Below are 25,942 nucleotides of genomic sequence, written 5' to 3' on the forward strand. Positions count from 1 at the left end.
AACCAGTATAGCAAATATGTAACTATTGACATGCAAGAGTTAAGGGACTAAGGGTTAGGAATGCGAGATGACAAATTGGATAAGTGGGGTTTGACTGAAATACTGCAGTTCCTGGGATGACTAGAACTAGGATTTGTAAAAAGTTACTGAGTCCCCTCCCAGCCGGTTTACAATACTACCCAGTTTCTGATTTGACAAGAGAGCCATAGCGATAAAGTATTCCAAGAACTTGCTAGAGAGGCACGGGAAGTTGCTTGAGTAAAGGGGGCGTGGTGTCGGAAGTTAAATCTTCAGCTCAAAGAAAGAAAATAACACTTCCGGTCACGCCGTCGTTGCGTCGCGGTGTTCTTCACCAAGGTGAGTGTAAAGAAAGACTGATAATTTTCGCAAGTGAATCCCTAAACACCCCAGGGAAGCTTTCCTCATTCCTACAACGTGGGATGGAACGAAGAATTCATCCCGAGTACATTCTGTGAAAGATGTTTCTGACGAGTATGGCTCTGCTCGCCAATCTTTTCTCCCTTACTCCGAAGATGGCCGGCTGTCATCCCCTCCCCTTTATGACTCTTGTAGTCCTTTTTTCCCTGGTCATTCTTCACCTCTCTTCATTATTCCAGATCGTCTTCCTGATTTTTCTGAGCCTGAGTCATTCCCTCTACCACAGATTCTTATCCTACCTCTTACTCCCACCTTCTTCCCCGCCCCCCTTTAGCCTCAAAACTTTTGCAACCCAGTTCTCCCACTCTTAATCTACATTCTTCCTTTTCCTTCGTCCCCAGTACTTTACTCCCCTCCTTGCTGCACAAGGCTTCTGATCCATTCTGTCTCCCTCCTGCAGAGGCCATTAAACTATATACTTTCCAAAACCAGGTGTGGCTTCAGTTTCAAGGTCAACGCTGTTTTTGTTCTTAAAAATAAACAGTGGCAGAAATTTTAGTCTTAAGAGACATAGGGTCTTGTTCAAATTATTATTATTGTGTTTATTTTTACTCTAAACAAAATTACACATCAGATACTGCACTGATTTTTAACCGTCTATTCGTGACATTAAAAAAAAATTTTGGCATAGAACTGAATCCCCACATTTTTGTCATCTCTTGAGGGTGGAAGCTTTTCCATCTCCTTTAGAACTTGTCATAGATCAGAAATCATTGAAACATATGACATCCAATCACAAATTTATTTTTTCATTTGAGTTATGCTTATTATGCAAATCCTTTTCTGGTCTCTGATAGCAACATTGAACAGCGAACTGGCAGATTTTTCAGTTTTCCTGGGAACTTTGCAAGTATTATTTATTTGGTGCAAGGTCAAATGTATTTTTCTGTTACATTTATCGTGTTTGTCTTGGGAGAACATTAGTTAATCACAATCTATTATTTCAATTTTTTTACCCGAGAGAGGGGGAATGATCATTAAACTTATAATGAGGGTCAAGGTTTTTCAGGCTCTAAAGAGGAATTTAACCAAGGATCTCCTTGAACAAGTAATTTATTCCTCCCTTCTCCTGTAGCTACTGTGTTACACTTGCCAAAATAAGTGTAAGAATAAGTAATTCTTTTTTCTAGGCCAGGAATAGTTTTCAGTTCTTTTATAAAAAGATGAGGCAGAGATGTTGTGATACCAAAACACTTAGGAACTTTTGGGAAGGGTATTGCTGATGTCTCTGTATTCTCTATTCAAATCATAATTACACAGCATTTAAATGTCACATGGCTTCAACCCACTGTGCAACCATTATTCATGCAAGACTTTTTTATTGAATAACTTTTATGTGTCAGACAGTGTTAAACACTGAGAATACAAGTGGAAAATAAAAAGTTTTAAAAACTATAATTGAGAGACAATAAATGATTAAAATAAATATGAATAGGTTGTGATAGGGAGGGGGTGTACTATTTTAAATTGGATGGTTGGGAAGACCTCCCTGGTAAGGCAGCATTTTGACTACAAACCTAAAGGAGGTGCGAGCACAAACTATATAGGTGTTAGTGGGAAAAACAGGATGTATCTATGTCAGTGTCTGCATTTGTTGTTCATTTGGCTCCCCCCACACACACTTTGTGGTCACTTTTCTGCACAGCTTTAATGCAGCACTCTGCACACTCAAATGACCTAATCCAGTCACATAAATTTCTCGTTCTTTTTCTCCTGGCTAGCTTCTTGCTATCCAGTTAGGTATATTGTCAGTTACCAGCCCCTCTAGGAAGATATCTCTATATCTATCCTCACATCTTCCTCAATCTGTTTGTTTGTGGTGCACTGTGTGCTATCCTACAGCATATTTGCTTACCTTTCTCAGTGCTCTTATTGCTGTGTGTTCATGATATTTTACCCACAAATGTTTGATATGTTAAATTGGAATGAATTTAATACTTGTCTGTCTGTACAGGCAACCTTTTAAATATAGTTGGCCCCCAAATTTCAGAACCACCCTATAAGGTCAGTACTATCATTGTCATTTTACTGTTGATAAAACCAAGACTCAGAGGTGGATAGTAACCTGCTATTGGTGGTGGAATTCATGGAGGTAAGGTCTGTGAGACACTCAGTCCTGGCCTGGTTTTCTTTGTCTTTTGTTTGTGTCTCTTTAGCTGTTTATTAATGAGAAGTACAAAATATATGGACTATTTTATTATTTTATAAGACATAATCCGGGTATAGAAATTTCATTTTTAAAAATTTCCTTTAATAAATCAGATTATATCAGGAGCTTGAATTACTTCATAACTATAAATATTAAGAGCTGAGAGGTGTAGTGACTCTTTTTACTTGAACATTTTTTAATTAATTTAAACAAGCATAAATTGAAAGAAGAGTACAATGAATACTTTTATACTCTAAACCTAGATTCAATAGTTGTTAACTTTTGCCATATTAGCTCACTTGTTCACTCACTTGCTCACTCTTAACCATCCATTCATCCATTTATTTAAAAAAAATTTTTTTTTGCATTTATTTATTTTTGAGAGACAGAGACAGCATGAGCAGGGGAGGAGCAGAGAGAGAGGGAGACACAGAATCAGAAGCAGGCTCCAGGCTCTAAGCTGTCAGCACAGAGCCCGATGTGGGGCTCCAACGCACGAACCGTGAGATAATGACCTGAGCTGAAGTTGGCTACTTAACCGACTGAGCCACCCAGGCGCCCCTCCATCCATTCATTTTTAAAATTAAAGCATAATTGTTTATCTATTTTCTGATCTATGTATTTTGGCTGAACCATTTGAGATTTGCAGGCTTTATTATTTTTTATTTATTATTTTTTAATTTACATCCAAGTTAGTTAGCATATAGTGCAACCATGATTTCAGGAGTAGATTTCTTAATGCCCCTTACCCATTTAGCCCATCCCCCCTCCCACAACCCCTCCAGCAACCCTCTGTTCTCTGTATTTAAGACTCTTATGTTTTGTCTCCCTCCCTGTTTTTATGTTATTTTTGCTTCCCTTCCCTTATATTCATCTGTTTTGTATCTTAAATTCCTCATGGGAGTGCAGACTTTATTTTTAAATAAACTTAAATATACACAAAAAGGTGCATGTATCAAAAGTGTATGGCTCAAGGCATTTTCAATGTAAACACACATGTGTAACCAGCATACAAATTAAGAAATAGAACATGATTAGCATCTGAAGCCCCTTGAATGTATTCCCTTCCAGTCACATCTAAACTCCCAAATAGCCACAATCCTTGCTTCTATCACTGTATAATAATTTTGCCTGTTTTTGAACTTTATAAAAATATGGTAGTAAATCATTATTTTTTTGGTGCCTGACCTCTTTGGCTTAAGATTTTGTTTTTGAGATTCATCCATATTATTGGGTGCAGTAGTATGTTTTTGAGATGCATTCATATTATTGGGTATAGTGGTAATTCCTTCATTCTCATTGGTATGTATTCCATTGTTTGAACATATCATAATAGATGGACATTTTGTATGTTTATATTTTTGGCTTGTAAACATTTGTGGACATTATAGTATATGACTTTTGATGATATATGTACATATTTCTGTTGAGCATATACCTAAGAGAAGAATTGCTGAATTAAATTATGTATATGATTAGCTTTAGTAGAGACTGTCAACTAATTTTCCACAATGGTTGTACAGGCATACCTTGTTTTATTGCATTTTGCTTTATTGCACTTTGCAGATACTGTTTTTTACAAATTGAAAGTTTGTGGCAATCCTGAGTCAAACAAGTCTTTTGGCATCATTTTTCTAACAACATTTGCTCACTTCATGTCTCTGTGTTACATTTTGGTAATTCTTGAAATATTTCAAACTTTTTCATTATTATTATATTTGTTAAAGGTGATTTGTGATTAGTGATTATGACTTTCTGAAAGTCAGATGATGGTTAGCATTTTTTAGCAATAAAGTATTTTTTCATTACAGTATATACGTTTTTAGACATAATGTTATTACATACTTAATAGACTAAAGTGTAGTGTAAACATAACTTTTATATGCACTGGCAAACCAAAAAATTCATTTTACTGGCTTTATTGTGATATTCACTTTATTGTGGTGGTCTAGAACCGAATCTACAAGTTCTCTGAGGTATGCCTGTACTATAAAACTCTCAGTACAAATCTTTAAGAGTTCCACTTTCTCTAGAATATTGTCAACACTTGTCATTGTCTTTACTTTTTAAGGAAAAAAAGTAGCCATTATAGTGGTTATGAATGGTATCTTATTATTTTAATTTGCAGATCTGATGATAAATTTACATGTGTCCATGTTTGTTGGCCTGGATATCTTTTTATGAGATACCTTTTCAATCTTTGACCACTTTTTCTCCTGGACTATCTTACTGATTTGTTGAGATCTTTTTAATTAAGGATGTTAATATTTTGTTATATTTATTGCAGATCTCAGTTGCTTGCATTTTCAGTTTCTTAATGGTGTCTTTTGATGAACTCTCCCAATTTTAGTATTGTTGTTCAATTTCATAATGTTCCCATTTATGGCTAGTGCTTGTTTTGTTAAAAAGTCTTTGCCTTTTTCAAGGCCCTGAAGACATTTTTCTGTGTTGTGTTATTGTTTAATCTCTCATTTGTATTCACAATTTATTTTTAATTGATTTTTGTGTATGTTTTCAGTATAAGTTATGGGTGTGAGTAAAGGTCCCCTCCCTTTTTTGTATGTCAAAATGGACATCCAATCAACCCAGTATCACTTACTGAAAAGATCATTCTTTCCCTTCTATAGCATCATATTTTTGATAAATCAAATGGTTAGGTTATATATGTGGGTTTGTTTCCGAATTCTGTTCAGTTTGGGTTACTTCTCTATCCTTGTATAAGTACCACTGTCATAATTAATGTCATTGTATAATATACCTTATATACAGTCATTTAGTTCTACAGTTTTGTTCTTTTTCTTCAATAATGCCAAATTGGTATTTTGAATTTCCATTTGCATTTTAGAATCAGCTTGTCAGTTTCCACAAAAATTCTTCTTGGCATTGTTATTGAGATACCACTTAATATCATGGCATTTTACACCTAAATATCTCAGCGTTCATCTCCTAATATTAGGGACACAATAATTTCCTAATATCACCTAACACTTAATCCATTTTCAAATTTCTTTTTTTCCTCAATGACCCTTTTATAGCTGGTATTTCTTTAAAAAAAATACACAAGCAGTGTTTACTGAGGTTCTGTTTTTTTTATCAGGCAATATATACATATTATTTAATTTAATCAAAACCAGAAAAAGAGTAATGATGTACATATTCTTCCATTTTACAGGAAAGGAAAGGAATCATACTTGGTTAAGAAACTTGTTCAATCATAAAGCTTCAAAGACCATTCACATTCAAATGCATAGTTCTATAATATGAAATCCCTTGCTCTTATCACTGTATCATATCAAATACAAAAGAATAAAAGTAAAACTCAAATCATAAAGAGATAGGGAGAGGAAGAAATTCTGCTGAGGGATCTATTAATTATAAAATGCAGAATATAGTTCTTATGGCTGGTATTCAAAAGCATCACCCAACCTAGATTAATGTATATTTATAGTTTTTGAGATTTTTTGTTGTCATTTTCCCTGTTTTGTTGAACTTGTGGATATTTTTATATTTGGTACTTTTCAATCCATTGCAGTCATTATTTTTTCTGTTGCTCAAACTTTCCAGTTTAGAATGAACCAGTTGGAGCCTCTGATATTGGTTTCTTTTTTCCTTTATTACTGAAATTTTCAAATATATTTAAAGTAGGATATAGCATGTATCCATTCTCAGCTTCAACAATTAATACCATTTTGCTGATTTTGTTTGATCTTTTCTCCTCACCCACTTTTTCACTGGGGTATTTAAAAAATTTTTTTAAGTTTATTTTGAGAGAGAGACAGCATGAGTGGGGGAGGGGGAGAGAAGGAGGGAGAGAGGAAGAGAGAGAGAGAATCCCAAGCAGGCTCCACATTGTCAGGGAGCCCGACGCAGGACTCGAACTCACAAAACTGTGAGATCATGACCTGAGCTGAAACCGAGCGTGGGACACTTAACTGACTGAGCCACCCAGGCGCCCCTTCACTGGAGTATTTTAAAGCACTCCCAGACATTATGTCATTACACAGGTAAATAACTCACTATACATCTCTAACTCTTAAGTGCATTATATTAGTAACCAATAAGCCGTTACACTTAATAAGATTAACAGTAATTCTCATACTATGTAATACCCAGTTCATATTCAAATTTCTATGATTTTCTTAAAGATGTCTTTGTATAGTTTCTTTGTTAAATCTATATCTAAACAAGGGCCACAAGATATTTTTGTCTTCAGTCTGTTTTCCTGTTAAAACCTTGTATAGCCAACCCCTCCTCCACATTTTAAAGACCATTGGTTTGTTAGAGAAACTAAGTCATTTATTGTGTTGACAAATGGATTTAGATGATTGCTTCCTTCAGGTGGTATTCATTTTGTTTTCCCATCTGCATGTTTCTGTTCACTGGCATTTAGAACTAGAAGATTTATTAGGTTCACTTTCAATTATTATTATATTTTGTATTTTGTTTTGCTTTAAAAATTTTTTTTTTTAGTTTTTTATTCTCATGTTAGTTAACATACAGTGTAGTCTTGGCTTCAGGAATAGAACCCAGTGATTCATCTCTTACATATGACACCCAGTGCTCATCCTGAAAAGTACCCTCCTTAATGCCTAGCACCCATTTAACCCATCCCCCCACCCCTATCAACCCTCAGTTTGTTCTGTGTATTTAAGAGTCTGTTTTTATCTTATTTTTCCTTCCCTTACCCTATGTTCATCTGTTGTTTCTCAAATTCCACATAAGAGTGAAATCATATGATATCCATCTTTCTCTGACTGACTTATTTTTTAAGGGAAAAAATCATTTCAAGTAGTGATATGCACTTTCTATTGCATTTCATCATATCTGGTTTAAATTTTTAACTGATTCTGGGGTTCATTTGTGTTTTCAGGTGTTGTCAGCCTGATCTCCATTTTTTTTTTAATTTTTAAAAATGTTTATTTATTTTTGAGAGAGAGCGCACGTGTGCACACACACGCACTCATGAGCCGGGCAAGTGCAGAGAGAGAGAGATACATAATTCGAAGCAGGCTCCAGGCTCCAAGCTGTCAGCATGGAGCCCAAAGCAGGGCTCAGACTCACAAACTGAGGTCATGACCTGATCCAAAGTCACATGCCTAATCTGATGCAGCCACCCAGGCATCCCAACTCCATTGTAGCATCTCCTACCAACCTTTCTCCTGTTTAGCAGCCATTGAAGATAATTGTCTAAATTCATTATTTTACTAATAGTTTAAAAAGAGTGGTCTAATTTTATCAATCCTTCTGCATTTATTAGCTGGAATTATTTCAGAAAAAAGACCTCTTTATCAGCTTTTTTGGGGGGGGTCCCCAAATGTATTCTATAAAAAGAAAGTCAGGATAAATGCTTTTTTTTTTCATTTATCAGAGTAATGTGTTCGTTCCCTAGAGAATTTCATTGTTTTCTTTAATATTATTAGGAATTCATGGATTTTTATGTATTTTAGGTACCCATTGTGGTTTATTTTTGATGCCCAAACTGTGTCATTTTAGAAATTAGGAGACTTTTCCTATATCCTTTACATGATCTCATTAGATCTTGGCTTCCTTGCTTTCTGACATAAGATATTTTAGGCTCATTCCCTGCCCCAGTCCTGACATCAGCCATTTTTCAAGGAGCCATGTATTCCTTCAATAGGGATTGGTACTTAGAAACCAAGATGTGAGTGTTCAGGGGATTATTACTATTTTTTTAGTAATTCTATGTGGCCTTTTGTTGTGACCATTTTCCTTACTATTTTGAATATAAGTGAATGATTCCACCAGCATTACATTGATAATTAGCTAAGCATGGCTTTCGTTTGTTTATGTAGGCATTCATTCAGTAAAAATTTATAGACCACACTACCATGTATTTGATCTTATGCTGGGTACAGGGGATGTAAAGGTAAACCTGACATGTTTCCTGTCCTTGATGAAGATTCATTATAGTGGGGGTACGAGTAAATGAACAGACAGTGTCTAAAGAGTATGATAAGTACTGTAGTGGGCATAGTACACAGTGGGGGCAAGTGATAAGTTGTGGGGTAGCACAGAAGGGGCATCTGAAAATGCTTTGGAAAGGAAAAGAATGCTTGATACTGGGTGAATAGAGGAAGTATGAAGGTAGAAGCGCTATGAAGGGTGTTCCAGTCAGAGGAAACTGGAAAGAGGTGGGGGAGATCTTGATATATTCAGAGAAAAGCATATGTGTGGTTGGTTATAACTGGAATGTAAGTTTCACGTAGAGGAAGAAAAATGAAACTAGAGACATAGATAAGGGCCAGGATGTTGAGCGCCCCAAAAGTCAAGTCAGAGAACGAGGATTTCACTCTGAAGCCTGTGAGGAAGAAGCAATGGAATTGTCTTAAGCAGATGAGATACACAGTTCTCTTTGTAATGTACTGATGATGCACTGGGTGAATGGGTGGGAGTGAGACAGTAGGAGACTGATAAGGGGGGGAGAGGTGTAGTGGTCCAGGAGAGAGATAATGTCATGTTACACTGCATTCTGCACTCTGTGTGTGTGTGTAGTGTATGGGAAAGTCATGTGTGTATGTATTACATATACTATAATCTATTATAATCCATAATATACATATACACACATTTGTAGGGTGCAGTGTAACATGACATTTTTTGTATATGATAATACAATATAGGCGACATATATGTATATAAAATAGATCTGTGCCTACACATGTACATAGCTATATGTGCATATATATCCAGGGGCTGTCCCATTACAACAGGTCTAAAAGAGAGTATATTTCAGTGAAGAAGTATTGCCCAAGGACAACTGAAAAGTGGAAAAGGGCTAATAAGCACTCCCTCCTTGACCAAATGTGAGTCATGCCCCTCGGAGCCCTCTTTTCAACTAGATCTCATCCTTGGGCATTGTCTTTGGCCTGTCTGGTCTAGTTTTAGAAAGTATCCTGCTGAATAAATTTAATGAGACTTCCCCCCCCCCAACATTTGATATGTGATCATCCTGGTTTGCCTTCAGCAAGAATTCTCAGTCTGTTTAGCAAGAATTCCCCTATCCTTATGTCTCCTCTTAATTTTCTGTCTACTGACCTCCCGCCCCCTCCAAATCTATTCCTTGGCTATAGATTTCCAGGTGTCCTTACTTAATTCAAAGTAGAGTCTATTTTCTCTTCCCTTTTACAATAGTCTTGACACTTCTCAAAATAGTTCTTATAATCTTACCATTTTAACAAGTGTCAGGATAATTTTTTTTTCTTTTAACAGGCCACATGAGAATTTTGTTTATTGTGGTCTTCCTCTTCAAAGCTCCACTAGTTGGCACTGCATCCCAGTTGTGTATCCTTGAGTAATCTGAGAATTCTACTTCCTCCTCTTCTTCCTGGGATTTAAGGGTATGAGGAGGAGATGATTGCTCAGTTTCTCCCAGAGGTTGGAATGTAGCCCTAACAGTTATCTCTGGCGGAGTGGAATGGTAATGAAGATACTCATCTCCTTTTATGTGTTTCTGTGTGCCAAGCACTGTTGTATACTAATGAACATGTATTGCGTTTGTCTTTTAAGACTACTATCTTAAACCTTTTTTAATATAAAACATGAAATTTCTTTACATGGTTATATAAGGTGTAGATTCAGAGGTTTCTGTTAGATTAGGGATTTAGGGGAAATGAGGGCAGTGAGTATGTATGGATTAGAGTTAGTGAAGGCTAATGTGCAGAGGACTAATAATGTAAATGGTGAAAGTGTTGATCAAATGAGTGTAGACTTTGGTGTCAAAGATCCTGTCTATGAAAAATATAATAAATAAGAGGTGGTACATGTATATTTTTAGGATGAGAGATTTGAACAGGTTTATATGTTCTACAGGGGAGGAGCTGATAAAACCAGAGGTTAGAAATAATATGAGAGAGAGGGGATAACTGGAGAAGCAAAATGTGGAAAAGACGTGTTGAGAACATGTGAAGTACCAGCCATGAACATGAGAAGGGACATCACTTCTGACTTTGGAGTTACAGAGAATCAGAAGGGGATGTTTTTGAAGTTTTGGAAAGGCAAGAAACAGGAGGAGTTTCTTTCTTGGTGTCCCTATATTCTCTGTGAATAAGGTAGCGAGGGCATTCTGGAGTGTGAGAGGGGATGACCAGGGCCAGAGGAAAGAGGAGAAGGTTACAACCTTCTTTACTGAATGAAAAAAGATTGATGGCTTTAATGAATACCTATCTAGGTTGGAAATTAAGTGTGTTTAGTTTAGTTTTTTTTTTCCCAGATATATTCAGCTGCCAAGAAGTAGGAGCAAGGAAGGCAAACATTGGGCTTGATTTTAGACTTGTAAATGTGCTGGTGATAACTGAGGGGCTAAATAAGTAAGTTGTTGAGGTTACTGATGAGATTTGTTCAGGTTATAGACCATGGGATCTAATCTCATCAGGGAAGAGTATATTCTCAGGAAGATTCATTCTGTGGATCCAGAGAAAGAGAAGCTGTGTGAATATATGGTTGGGTGTGGGAGAAGTTGTATAGAAATTTCAAAGCTCAGAGTAGAAGTTAACAAGGTGATATGGCAGACAAGAAATTGTGGTCAAAGTAGGTTATTGGAGCTTAAGATTTCAGAGGAAAGGTAGTTCTGGATGATGACAAGGTTTAGTGGGTGGGTGAGTTGGAATAGAAGAGGTCAAAGAACTGTGAAGCTGGGGTGATGGACAGGTTAGCCATGAGATCATCAAAGATACTGGGGAAGAAAAAGTTTAAGGGTTGAGAGGAAGACAAGGGAGATGCTATATTTTGTGGAAGGGGTGAGTATAGATGAGAGACAGATGTCATGGTAATCAAAGGAACAGAGATTTTCACAGCAGGGAGGAAGATTTAGGGAATGCGAGCAGCAATGGCTAGCATGAGTTGTTGCCCTTAACCAGTTTAGCAATAGATCCCTTGGATGGCCCTGGCTTTATTTGTTACATTTTTGTCTTTGTCTCTGCCTTTTTATGGGGGGGGGGGCAATTACCAGGGTTAGATGCCAGGAAAGGACTGGTAGTAAAATCTTGAATGTAAGGGGAGCTAAGATATCCCTCCATATTGATTTCTATTCTTGGAGGGACTTGAACAACTGCCCTTAGCAACTTTAAGGGAAATAATACTGCTGGTAGGACCCTGGCTTGCCCAGGTGTGTGTTTCGAAAAATCCCATTGCAGGGGCGCCTGGGTGGCGCGGTCGGTTAAGCGTCCGACTTCAGCCAGGTCACGATCTCGCGGTCCGTGAGTTCGAGCCCCGCATCAGGCTCTGGGCTGATGGCTCGGAGCCTGGAGCTTGTTTCCGATTCTGTGTCTCCCTCTCTCTCTGCCCCTCCCCCGTTCATGCTCTGTCTCTCTCTGTCCCAAAAATAAATAAAAACGTTGAAAAGAAAAATTAAAAAAAAAAAGAAAAATCCCATTGCAAATGAATATGGATAGCCAATTCCATAGCTTTTACAGAAAGAGGTGGATGCTTTTTATATAATATTCCTCATGTCAGAAAGGTTGAGAACATATGCTTTAAAGGAGTTCCATAGGAAGGCCCTGAATTCTTCCTTTTAAAAAAATATTTCTTGGGGTGCCTGGGTGGCTCAGTTGGTTGAGCGTCTGACTTCGGCTCAGGTCGTGATCTCACAGTCGGTGAGTTCGAGCCCCACGTCGGGCTCTGTGCTGACAGCTCAGAGCCTGGAGCCTGCTTCAGATTCTCTCTCTCTTTCTCTCTCTCTCTCTCTCTCTCTCTGCCCCTCTCCCACTCGTGTTCTATCTCTGTCTCTCAAAAATAAATAAACGTTAAAAAATATTTCTTAAATTGTGCAGTATAACAAAAATACTGAAAGTTGCATAAACTGTAAATGTATGCTAAAGTGAATAATTATAGGGGCACCTGGGTGACTCAGTCAGTTGAGCATCCAACTTCAGCATAGTTCATGGTCTCATGGTTTGTGGGTTCGAGCCCCACACTGAGCTCGCTGCTGTCAGCCTGTCAATGCAGACCCCACTTTGGTTCTTCTGTCCCTCTCTCTCTGCCCCTCTCTTACTTGTGCTCTCTCAAAAATAAATAAACATTTAAAAAATAACAAAGTGAATAAATATAAACACTGATAAAAGAACCTTCCAAAACCAAAATAGAACATTGCAGGTTATCCAGAAGCCTCCATTCTTAATTCTGTCTCTCTCCCAGAGGTAACCATTTATCCTGACTTGACTTTTATGGTAATCACTTCTTTGCCTGCTTTGCCTGTGTGTATAGACATGTGTGCACATAAATACCTATTTATACATTTTACTGTTTATGAAAATTTGGATTGCCTTCTTTTTTTGGTTTTTGTGAATAGTGTTGCTAAGAACATTTTTGCACACATCTGTTGCACATGTACATGTGTTTCTCTAAGATATATATCTGGCAGACAGATTACTTGGTAATAGTTTGTGCATCCCTTCAACTTCATTAGATAATGGAAAACTGATTTCCAAAAGGATTGCACCAGTTCTGACTTTGAGATATATGTGGATTTATACTTTGGTATTTTCTCCCCCACAGTTTTGAGGCCAGAAAACTGTGGCCTGGAGTTGATCAGGGTAGCCAGGACCTGTGATTTACTGTGGATATGGGGGACTTGGTTACTGTTTCACATTTCTCCTGGAACAGCTACACTTAGCTGCATCAGAGGGCTTCCATAGGAGAACCTTGGTTTGGTCTTATCTTTCCCAGGATCTTAAGGTCCAAGAATTGGGCCCCAGAATTGAGTGTGTTTGCCCAGCCTCTGAGGCCATTTGAGAATGAAGGAGGCTTGATTATTATCCTGCAATGCTCCTCCTTCTTGGGAGGTCCAAACAGTTGATCTTAGCAATTAGCCAAGGGTTGTGTAGGGGGACTCTGAGTCAGTTGCCTCTTCTTCACACTCCAGAGTCAAGAATAAAAACCAGGAAGTTATTAGAGATAACCAGCATCTGTGGATGGCAGAATATAAAGACTGGTTTAGTGGCTTAGATGACCCTGTGTCTTTCGAGGGTCCTTGAACAGCTATCTTTAGCCATTTAGCCAACTCCCTCCTTGTTCTTTTTGTCTCAGAGTCTATCTGTTAGGGAGCCTTTTCCTTAGGGAGGGCCCTGGCTTGTTTATTTCCTTCCCAGAGTTTCATGGTTTGGTAGAAGTGCTTGTAGTGATTAAAAATTATAAGTTTATCAACTTTCAGAAAACTGACAAAATGTTCTATGTGAAGATGTGAAATATTATACGTATGTATTATTGATTTTTTTATTTTGAAATAAATAATGGAATAACAAATAATTCTAAACTTTAATTACAATTAGTATTTAATGTACTTCTTGGGCCTGACTGTATTTTTTTAGTTATTTCACAAAAAGTAACATATTATATTTACCATTAGGAGATGCTTATTTTATATTTTATTTCACTGTTTCTTTACTTTTTACTACTGTTATTATTTTTGCTTTCTTTCTTCATGTTGAGAATTTGAATTTTCAAGATAATGTCATTGAAAACAGTGGCATGTTTGTTGTAGCTCTTCACTTGATATCCTTTCATCCTTTGGCTGCTATTTGTGTCAAGTGGTTTAATGCCTTGACTACAGTCCCTCACATATTCGCAAGGGAAATATACTCTAGAAAACATGTCATCTTTTTTTATTATTATCATCAGTTGGGCACTATACGAGCCTTGTTACCTTTTACATGTTGTGCTCTGCTCTGTATCACATGGCAGCCTACCTGAGGATGTCCATCTCACAGATACTGCTTAAATAGTGTGTTACTAACAAGTTTGGAATACTAGTGTGCTGTGGTTTACCAGTTGGGAATGTTGACACCAGGGGTGTGGGAGAATCAGCAGACTTATGAGAGCACTATCTCATCTATGGCTAGGTGAAGGGGGTGTTCTAAAAATCACTGAAGGATATAGGTAAGCTTCTTTTTCAAGGAGAGAGATTCTACAGGTCACAAAGGAAGGATTCCAGGTGGGAAGGAGAACAGGAAGCGATCGCTTCCAGGGGAAATGGGCATAGCTCACTACTTTTCATGCCTTCTGTTTGCCTTCTTGGCTATCAGGAAAATATTTTTCCAGGGCCTTTGTAGACAAGAAGTGTGCATGAATAAAGGGGGATGTCATAGAAAGTGAGAGGGGAAAGGTACACAGTCTGAGAATGTCAGAAGTGCTAGGACACTAGTGGGAAATATAGAGTAGCCTTAAAAAAATAGATACACCATTAATTAATTAATCAATTAAGTAAGCAAAAATATAGTGATCTAGACTCTGCTGGAGACTGAGGACATAGTTAAATTAGATGTATTTTCTACTGAATCTAGTGGGTGAGATAGGCACAGACATTGCAACAGGGAGTGCTATGATGGAGGGGAGACCAGGATGTGGTACTTTCAATAGAAACATGAAGGAAGAGGGTCCTCCAATGCATTTTAGAGGCTGGGAGAAGGTCTCCTGGAAGGCACCAGGTTAAGAAATTAATTTTGCATGCAAGTAGCCATTAATCTGGCAGTGGATGAGAATCGTCTGAGTGTGGGGACCAGAGAGCAAGTGGTCATTAGACTATGTATAGTAGCTGCCTGGGTATGCCATCTAGCCTTGAGCTTGGGAAGTACCTGAAGAAATGGGCCGTTGAGAGGCCACTCTGATATAATAGAGCTAAGGAAAAGACTTCAAGTAGGAATGAATATTTTCACAAATGGTTACATTTAGATGTAATATTGATAAACTTAACCCTCATGAAAGAGCAGTCTCTTCCACTTTCCTCCGTATGCCATGAAATTATCATTTTCTACATATGCCATGTTTTCACCTTGTTTAAGGAATTCTTTCTTACCTTGATTTCCTAAAGGTATTCTAGTATATTCCCCTGTAAAACTTATAATTTGGTTTTCACAATTTTATGATCCACTTGGAATTTTATTTTTGTATATTGTATGATAAGGAGAACGTACTTAAATTTTTTTTCTGAATGATTTATCAGTGGTTTCAGGATTATTTACTTAAATTTATTCTTTCTCCACATATTTACAATGCTGTGTCTGACATATACCAAATTGTAATAGATGTATGGGTGTGCTTTTAGGCTTTCCATTCTGTTTCATCGGTCTATTTGTCTATATTTATACTAGTTCTACACTGTTAATTACTATAGCTTTGCAATGCATGTTAATATGTGATAGGGAAAGACCCTTTTCCTTATTCCTCTTCCTCAAAACTATACTTTTTGCTCTTTACTTCTCCATATGACTTTTAAGGTAAGCTTAACATGGTCTTTAAGAAACATGGAAATTTTTATAAGAACTTCTTTCTATATATCGATATGTAGATTTGGTTGCATCTTTACAACAATGAAGGTGGTTCATCTCCTTTTATCTAGGTATTTTTAATGTCTTTGAAAGAAAGTTTTATAGTTTTCTCGATAAGGGTCTCATGCATATTTTGTTAGACATATTTCTGTGTCCCTGATAAGCTTTTGTTCCTCTCACTGATATTTTTAAATTACATTTTGTAATTGATTGTGACTGGTGTATGGGAGTGCTTGATTCTGGTGTATCGTTCTTAGATCCATTGTGCTTACCTCTTTCTCAGGTCCAATTGTTGTTTATAGGTTTTGTTGAGTTTTTATATAAATTTTATATAAAATATACTTAAAAGTATGTAAATCATAAGTGTACAGCTCAATGGATTATCACAAAGTGGTTTTGGCTTGTTAATGTGATTTGTGAATAATTGTAATTTTCCCCCTTTCAATCCTTGTACCTCCAAAGATTGATATCATTCTGTATAAAATAAAATAGAATTTCTTTTCTGAAACAGTTTTTACTGAAGCATCTCTGAGGATTCATACTCTAAATAGTGGTGTTTTATGTATAAATACTGTTGAAGTTATCAAAGAAAGGAAATTACCTTTATTTGGAAATTCCAACAGAACTTAATAGAAGAGCCTTTAGGGTGGTGATATTTCAGTTAATTAACTGCAGTTCAGGATTTGGTGAAATGCTGAAATGAAACTTGGTGATAGACAAATATATACAAATTAATGTACTGAGACTAAAATAGATATAGAAAGAAAAATACACCCATCCTACACTAATACATACTTTCTAGTGACCAGAACACTCAGGTCCTCTCTCCAGGGCATGTCAGTTCCAATATTAGGATACTTGGGAAGTCAAACTAAGAAAACAGCTTGTTGCTTACTACGAACATTGAATTAAAGCAAAGAAGGTAGAGAATCTCGCAAACATGGGGTCTTTGTGTCACTGTGGATCATTTGAGGAATACATTTGAATGCGTTGCCCTCTCCATCACACTCCAAGGAGTTTGAGGGACAGCAAGATGTAGTGGAAAAATATTGGATTTTGTTGACATTGAGAGGGACTTGAATCCTAGGTCTTTGCACATTATTCTTAGGTAAGTTACTTCTCAGAGTTTCATTTTTCTCACTGGTGAAACAGAAGTCATGACACTGTTAATTTAAAAGAAATATATTCTTTCAAATTATTTCTTATATAGTGAGTCCTGCAGAGTTGGGGGTTTATATTTGTTTATCCATGTCTGTGGGGGAAGAAGAAAGTGCCATTGATCCTTTCTAATTTGTCAGAATGATCTTAGCAGTATTAATCTGTTTCCAAATATAGAGATTGCGATTACAACTTTATCACCAGGTAATATTAGCTTCTTATTGCTGCTGTCATAAATTGCGACAAACATAAATAGTAAACAAATTTACTATCTTAACAGTTCTGGAGGTCAGTAGACCTAAAATCAAGGTTGTTGGCAAGGTTGAGCTCCCTCAAGTGGCTCTCAGGGAGAATATATTTCCTTGCTTTTTTCAGCTTCTAGAGGCCACCTGAGTTCCTTTCTTCATGGTCCTTTTCTCTCTCTTCAGATCCAACAGTATAGCATCTTCAACTTCTCTGACTTTGACTTTCTACTTCCACTATTCTGTCTCTTTCTCTGACTTTGATCCTCGTGCTTCTTGTAAAGACTCTTATACTTACGTTGAACCCACCAGAATAATCTAGGATAACTTTTCCTCTTAAGATCCTTGATCACTTAATGCAAAGTCCCATTTGCCATATAAGGTAGAATATTCATAGGGTCAGAACATGTTGGAAAGGCTGCTATTCTGTCTACTACACCTGGTCAATGAGTTAACAAGTAAGATACCTAGTTAAAATTACACATTTCTTTTGTGGGTTATTTTCATTGAACAAAGCATTCATTTCTAAAGTTGTGGGAGTCCTACAAAATGTCTTTAAATAGTACTTCCACGGAATATTTGTATTAACAGAGAATATAACTAGTTGGTAGCAGTTATGATTATTCAAAAGTCTCCATATTGTAAAAGAGAGCTAGATTAACATTCTTGTTAAAATTCTCAATTTAACCTCTTTTAAATTTAGATTATTTGAAATAAGTGTGAAGCAAGATGGTTTCCACCCCTCCACACCTCCAGGAAAGAGAGTACAGAGGCTTCATGTCTCTTTGAGTTTCCTTTTGGTGATTGCAAAGATTTGTATTTGTAAAGTTAGGCTCTGGAATTCCATTAACTAATTTTAGGTCAAAAGCAGATCTGGAGCCTAATTTTGCTTGTGAGAGTAGAGAAAGGGCTGAAAAAAATTTATTTGTTATCAATGAAATTGTATGTTTTGTGCCTTATAAAGTAATTAAGATTCAGTGTGATCACTTTCACAAGTCCCTGACACCTATTTAGTGAATGAGAGCAGTTTGAGTCTTTAATACTCTTTTCTGTACCTTTTTCTCATTTTGTACTGTAATAATTTTCACAAATTATTTTCTTAATCTGTTGAGTAAAGCTATTCCTTGGGTTTTTCATTTGACGCACTGTGTTTTTCTTCAAAAAGTTTGATTAGTTTTAATTGTGATATACCACTTGTTATAGTTTCCTGATGTTTGGAAATATTTTCAAGTTTGTTATTTACTTCTTTGTAGGAAAATAGGTATCTTATAGTTTGTGTTTGCTAACCCCAGTGTTTAAGTTTTTTCTATCATCAGCTCATCCTGCTGTTTGGCTTCTTTATCGAATTCAAGGCTCAAGGATCCCCAGGGCAAGTCATGTAATTTAGTCTAAGCTTCAAAATGACATGCTTCCATTCATCCACCCCTTAGGAACGTAGGCCTTTTGAGGATCCCGCTTATTGTAGGAAGAGTCTCCTGTTAGTTTTCTTCTCTGTGTAGTTCTGGACTTTAATCTGTCTCCTTTGTCTTTGAAACAACTAAAATGAAAGTTAAATTTTTTTTTTGGAATGGAAAAATGCCTTCAGGACAGAAATTGCCTCCCTGCATATCTATTTCTCTAGATTCCCCTTTCCCTCTGCTGTTGTCCTGATGTTTCCATATTTTTATTGCCCTGTATTTTTATTGTTTTTAAGTAGATGTTGGTTTTTCATTAAGATTTTGTTTTGTTTTGTTTTCAGCTTGAGGGTTTGTCCAAACTACCTCATGGGCAATTACCAGAATTAGGAAAATTTCCTACAACTTTTTCCTACATTTTCTTTGAGATTAGGTTTAGGCTCAGAACTTCTCGTTAGCTTGTGGGTTTTCTTTTCTTTATTTTGTAGAGGAAACATCCAGTACTCAGAAAAGTAAAGATACTTGCCTAAGGTCACATAGCAAGTAAGTAGTAATATTGGAATATGAGCCCAGCTTTGTTCAACCCTGAAGCCTGTGTGCTTGACTCATTCAATGTACTGCATCCTTTGGATTCCATTGTTTTGTTCCTGGAATATGGGACATTTTTCTTCTAGGAGGAGAGTAAATGTCTCAGTGTGTTTTTCTTACTCGTTTTTTAATCCCTCAAGATCAGCACCCTCTCTCTTGCTCCTGGGGAACACTGCATTTCTATGTCTTTTTCAGAGATCCATGCCTATTTCTGAGACATCCTAATATATAAGAGACCCTCTTCTACCACCTACCCTGTGCCTTTCAGAACTGAATTTAAGGACAGTCAGTACCCCAGCTTTAACCACAAAGTTTTATTTCCTTTTCAACTGTGGGATTTTCCACAGTTGATCAAAATGCATTCCCAGCTGAATTTGGAAAGAGCTAAGGACAAAGGGATCCAGGAAGAAATTCTCTTAGGTGAGCAAAGAAGGGAGAATGAGACAGGTACGAGCTTGAGAACTTATAGTTTTGTTAGATAGTGTTAGGGTAGTTTTGGAATTTTGGTTGGTTGAATGCCCACAAGACACCTTGACATGGCGGAAAACACAGGAGCTTTGGAGTCAGACACACTTGAATTGACACTCAGTTCCCCTACTTAGTAACTCTAAAATATTGGGTAAGTCAGTTCTCCTCTTTGACATCAGTTTCTTCATGTATACAGTTTGAATAATAATACTTACCTCTGTCTCAAGGTTTCCACGTGAAATATAGGTAATATATTTTGGTGAAGTGTATGTAGTTGGTATGTACTTGGTAGATAGTTGCAGTAATTATTATCATTATTGTTGTAACTGTAGGGGCAGAAAAGTGTCCCTTTTTTTCTAGGTGGGCTATTTCATGTATTTATTATCTTTTTGCATTTTTTTGTGAATGGTTCACTCATGTTCTTTGCTTATTTCTGTATATGAGCCTATCTATCATTTAGTTGATGAGATTTTGATGAAGAATAGTATCTAGTTCAAAGAGGGAAATTTCAGAAAAAGTTGAAATTCTTGGATGGAACTGGAAGATATTATGCTGAGTGAAATGTCAGAGGACAGATATTATATGTTTTCACTCATATGTGGATCTTGAGAAACTTAACAGAAGACCACGGGGGAAGGGAAGGGGAAAAAAACAGTTACAGAGAGGGAGGAAGGCAAACCACAAGAGACTCTTAAATACAGACAACAAACTGAGGGGGGATGGGGGTGGGGGAGAGGGGAAAATGGGTAATGGGAATTGAGGAGGGTACTTGTTGGGATGAGCACTGGGTGTTGTATGTAAGCCAATTTGACAATAAATTATATTCATAAAAATTTTAAATCAAACAGCAAAAAAAGAGAAAGAAAGAAAGAAAGAAAGAAAGAAGAAAGAAAGAAAGAAAGAAAGAAAGAAAGAAAGAAAGAAAGAAATCCTAAAGAATGTTATAGATCCAGAATCCAAGGCCAGTTCATCAGTCTCGTCTGTGGAGATTTGGCATGTGATGACATAGGCTGCAAGAAAGTTTGGCAGGCAAGAACCGAACATATTCATTTTTTTTCTGGGGAAATATGTTGCGGGTACAGTACTGCCACTTATAAAAGTAATCCTACTGAAGAGAAAGACTTTGAGTGCATTGACTGAGGAAAGACTGAGCTAGGTGTTTCTATATGAGGAAAACCCCTAGGAGAAAGATCGTAGAGGTATGGTTTGTAGGACCACAACTGCAAAGGTTTTAGAATTTGTGAGACACTGGAAACTTTCCAATGGGGAGAAGCCCTACGGGTATGATTAATGTCTAAAAAGCCTTTTTGTCAGTGTTCAAGGTCAATGCCTCAGAGTGCCCATAGTAGAGAGAAACTCTGTGAAGGTAATGAGTATAGACATTTTTTGTCATGATGTCAGGCTTATTTGACATCTGAGGATTCACACCTGAGAATTTATTCATATGGCTATGAAAACATGAGGAGACGACCTTCAGGCATGATTTAATTCTCTTTCAACACCAGAGATTTCGTAGGGTAGGAAGACTTTCCCAATGTGAGAGAAATGGCAGTGGGTAATAAGGTGTTTTCAATTATATGAAAGTGCATAGTGGAGAGAAACCCTGTGAATGTAATGACTATAGGAAAGACTTTAGGACAAGCTCAGACTTTTTTAAACCTAGGAGAGTTCATAGGGGAGAAGAACTTTATGCTTGCAATGCCTGTGGGAAGGCTTGGAGATCAAGGTCAGACCTTACAAAGCATAAAAGAATGGACAGTGCAAAGAAACCTTATGGTATGTAATGAATGTAGGAAAGGGATTTTGGTGATATCAGTGCTTATTGAACATCAGAAAATTTGTAATGGAGGTGGAAGGAGACCTTTGTTTATCACTGTAAATTCATAGTAAAGAGAAACTATATCGTAATGAATAAGTCTTCAATTAGAGGGTAAGTCTTAGCTATTGTCAAATGATTGATAAAGGCAAGATCTTCTGTGTACATTAAAAATGTGAGTATGCTTTCAGTATGATTTAATCTTATTTGACATCAGTGGGTCTATAGTGAATAAGAATCTTTCAGGTGCAGTGAATGTAGAAAGGCCTTCAGTTTGAACTGTAATCTTACTCAGCGTTAGACAGTACAGGCTTCTTAGTAATGTAATGATGTGGGAAGGTCTTTGTGAGAAAATCAGATCATGCTAAAAATAAAGAAAAGATTCATAATAAAAGTTGACTAAAATACTTTACGCTTATTCCATATAATTATACACCTACCATGTTCCAAGCAGTATAAGAACTTTATGTAGTTTGTTTCGTCATTTAACTCTTGCAACTGTCATGTAACGTAGGGACTCTCATCCTTGTTTTACATGTGAAGAAACTGAAGAAATGAGATGGAAGAATTTTCCCAAGGTCACATAGCTATCACTGGAGGAACCAGGATTTGAATCCTAGATAATTTAATTGTTCTAGGTTTATAATAATAATGGCAATGTGTAAATCTCCAGAGATGTGTTAGCCTTTATTCATCATTAAGGAATTCATTCCAGAAATTGGAATTAACTCTTCAGTGCAATGAGTTTTGGAAGCCTCTAGTCAGTTTTGGAATCTGATAGATACTCCCAGAAACTCCACATTGGGCTCCATAAAACGGAGTAAAGATTATAAAGAGTTTATCCTGTAACTCCCTTTGAATAGGGATTACCGCTAATCTTGGAAGATTTTATTAATAACAAAATTATGCTCTCAGATGCCCATCCTAACCATTTCTTATGGCTTAGGCAATTTGGTGTAGTATAGAGAACACAGAGTCTGGGGTTGGCTAGGACAGTTCATCATCAGGAAGTAAGGAAGAGCGGTCTAATTCTAAAAATGACTGAGTAGGAATGGAAGACAGACAGATGTGCTGACAGCCTTAGAAACAGAGCCAGATAATTTTAGTTATTGTAACTAGACAAGCCAAAATAAACAGACTCTAGTCCACAAGAAGTAGAGACTAGGGTATATGCTATGATTTTCTCCTTGGATGGGTATAGATACAGGTTGCTTGTCTATCACCCAGTATTCAGAAGAACTGCTACTTGAAATTGCCACAGGAATAGTCATTGTCCTAGCATTCAAAGATTGGTGTGACTTCCAGAAACTCAAGGTATAAAAAATGATAGCAAATTGATTTTTATATCCTCTCACTCTGAGGAGGCAGCATGGTACAGCAGAAAGTATCCAGGTTCTAGAACCAGATATACCTAGGTTTAATTCCCAACTTGACCACTTTCAGCTGTGTGGCCCAGGTTACATTAATAATCTCTCTGAGTCTCAGGTTGTTTATTTTTTAGGTCAGGATATTAATACCACATGAAGTTGTAAAGATTCAAAGGATTATAAGAGATATAAAGTGTCTAGTACATTGTCTGCCACATAGCACACACTTAGTGAATGTTTGCTATTATTTTTGTTAGTTCTGCCAGGGCTTCAACCCTCTACAATACAGACCTCCCTCACCCCAGTGCTTTACAGCTGTGTTGAAATATTAATCACTTTGGACCATGGGGCTTCTGCTAACTCATGTGGTACCTTTGTGTAAATTGGAAGATGGTACCACTTTTTAAAAACACTTTATTACTACCTGTTAGAAAAAAACGTCATAATCAATACAAGTATCTATTGATGTGTGTAATGTGAATGATATTCTGCAGAATCATATGATGCACCATTAGCACAATCTGCATTTGGTATGCTAAATAATGGACCTCCAAAAATGTCTGCCTCTTAATCCCCAGAGCCTGAATATGAACATGATGTATCTGATGTGTACCTGAAATGGTAAAAGGGACTTTACAGATAGATTAAGTGAAGGATTTTGTGATGCAGAGATTATTCTGGATTGTTAGGGTGGCCCAATGCAATCACAAGGATCCTTATAAGAAAGAGGCAAGAGGGTCAGGGTTCTAGAGAGAAGATGTGATGAGGACAGAAGCAGAGGTCAGAGAGGAAGGAAGATGCTAAGTTGCTGGCTTTGATGATGAAGAAAGGGGCCATGAACCAAGAAATGTAGACACTTGCTAGAAATTAGGAAAAGCAAGGAAATAGATTCTTCTTTAGAGCTACCAGAAGGAATCTAGCTTTGTGAACCCATTTTAGACTTCTGACTTCAAGAACTGTAATAAAGTAAGTTCATACTGCTTTAAGCCACTAAGTTTGTGGTAATTTGTTGTGGGAATAAGAAACGAATTCACTGCGCAGGCAGCCCAGTTTGCCTGGAACTTCCAGGCAAGTTATTTCTGGTCATGAACAATCTTATGCAGTATACCCCATGTGCTCCATACAAATAATCATTGTATTTATATATTATGGATTTTGGTACTTGGAAAAGTGCCCCTGATAGATTGTTTTTCATTTGAGAAAGAGGTTTTTAGTCTCTTCTATACTTTCCTGGAGGGTCTGGATGCAGAAGGAATGAAGACGATAAATTGATCCATTGTTTCTCCCAAGTGTGATAGGCCTGTTACCTGGTTTCGCAGATGTAGCACTTTGCTTATTAGGTTTCTGATCCATAGAGATGAATATTTGCTGAATGAGTTGATAAAACTGAAGTATTAATCAGAATACCAATATGTGGGGTTTTTGTCTCCTCTTATGACACAATGTCTCTTCAGTGGACATTGCTGGATACACATGGACAGAATTTACCTCCCAATACCAATTTTTGCTACAACATTCCTTTGTTATTTGTGCCATTGCTATAGTTATACTGTTGCGAAGGTTGTTTAGAAGATACTATACCTAATCCCATGTTAATTCTCTTAGATCAAGTCTGATTATTATTGAGGCATGCCATTGTGGCAGCTTACACTCCAGGAAGAGAAATAAATTTTATATCTGTGCCAATTCCAGCAGATTGAAGTAGGTTTTCATAGTATGCTGTCTTGAGAATGATTCTGAGGTGCAGGGGGACAATACTGTGGTTGATTACTAATGTCTGCCATAGATGTGAGAATGACGTCAGACTAGCCTCATACATTACATCCTCATGATGACTCTTAGTCATCAGAAACATTTATTTGTTAAGCATCTTCTCTATACGAGGCACTGTAATAGATATTTTGAATAGAGATATGAATAAGACATGCTTCTGGTCCCAAAGGAGCTGATATTAGTAGAAGAGACATGTAAACAAATTATATTACACGTTTGATAAAAAAAAAAAAAAATAGAATGTGTTAGAGACACAAAGGAGGAAATAGTTAATTCCAGTGAGGGAGAATGCTCCAGAAAGAAATTAATGCTTAAGTTAAATATTGAAAGGTGTGTTCATGTTGTCCATTTTACCTGCTGGGGTTGAGGAATAGAAGAGAGTCAGTCATTCCAAGCAATGATGGTAGGAGCAAAGAAACATTATATGAAACAACTCTGTTGTTTACAGCATGTTTATGGTATGTTTAAGAAGCTAAGTATAGTTGGAACATAGAAAGTGAGAGAGGATGTAATGAAAAGGAGCTCATGGTTAGATCAGGGAGATCCTTGAATGCTATACTAAGAACAGTGGAGAGGTATTTGGAGATTTTAATCAAGGGATTAACAGGATCAGATTTGCATTTTAGAAATATCCAGTGGAGGGGCGCCTGGGTGGCTCAGTTGGTTAAGCGTCCGACTTCGGCTCAGGTCATGATTTCATGGTTCATGAGTTCGGGCCCCGCGTTGGCTCTGTGTTGACAGCTCAGAGCCTAGAGCCTGCATTGGAACCTGTGACTTCTTTCTCTCCCCTCTCCTGTTCACACTCTGTCTTTCTCTGTCTCTCAAAAAATAAATAAGTGTTGAAAAAATTATAAACAAACAAAAAAGAAATATCCAGTGGATGAGAATGTAATGGATAGACTGGAAAAGACAGAACTGGGTACAGGGAGACTAAATCAGAGGCTATTACAGAAGAGGAGAGGTGTTGAAGCCTGAATTAAGGCAATGTGTATACATATGAGAAATTAAGAACTCAGGATATAGAGGGGCCAGTGGAGAAGAAGGAATCTAGGATGATCCTAAATTTTCTTTCTACCTTAGGTAGTTGAGATGTAAAAGCCATTCCATGAGCTGGAGAACTTAGAATGAGGAGCAGATTTGGGGGGCAGGAGGTGGGATGATGAGCTTAATTTTGAACACACAAAGTCTCGAGCACCTTCAATGTGTCCATGAGGAATTATCCAGTAGGCAGTCAGAAATTTATTCTACTGCTGTGTGGCAAGTGAGATT

General features: G+C 37.0%; 1 protein-coding gene across 2 annotated transcripts in view; it reads left to right on the top strand.

Moving 5' to 3' along the window:
- Window positions 1-243: 243 nt before the first annotated feature.
- The window catches only part of MAGED1 (MAGE family member D1), a 54,550-nt gene continuing 28,851 nt past the window's right edge, over window positions 244-25,942 (top strand). The window contains exon 1 of one of the 2 annotated variants that reach the window (XM_045051278.1): window positions 244-357. The gene's annotated coding sequence lies outside the window, so the exon portion shown is untranslated. The remainder of the gene's footprint in view (window positions 358-25,942) is intronic. The other variant, XM_045051276.1, reaches the window with a different exon arrangement.

This window comes from Felis catus, chromosome X (assembly GCF_018350175.1).
Source record: "Felis catus isolate Fca126 chromosome X, F.catus_Fca126_mat1.0, whole genome shotgun sequence".
Classification (NCBI taxonomy): domain Eukaryota; kingdom Metazoa; phylum Chordata; class Mammalia; order Carnivora; family Felidae; genus Felis; species Felis catus.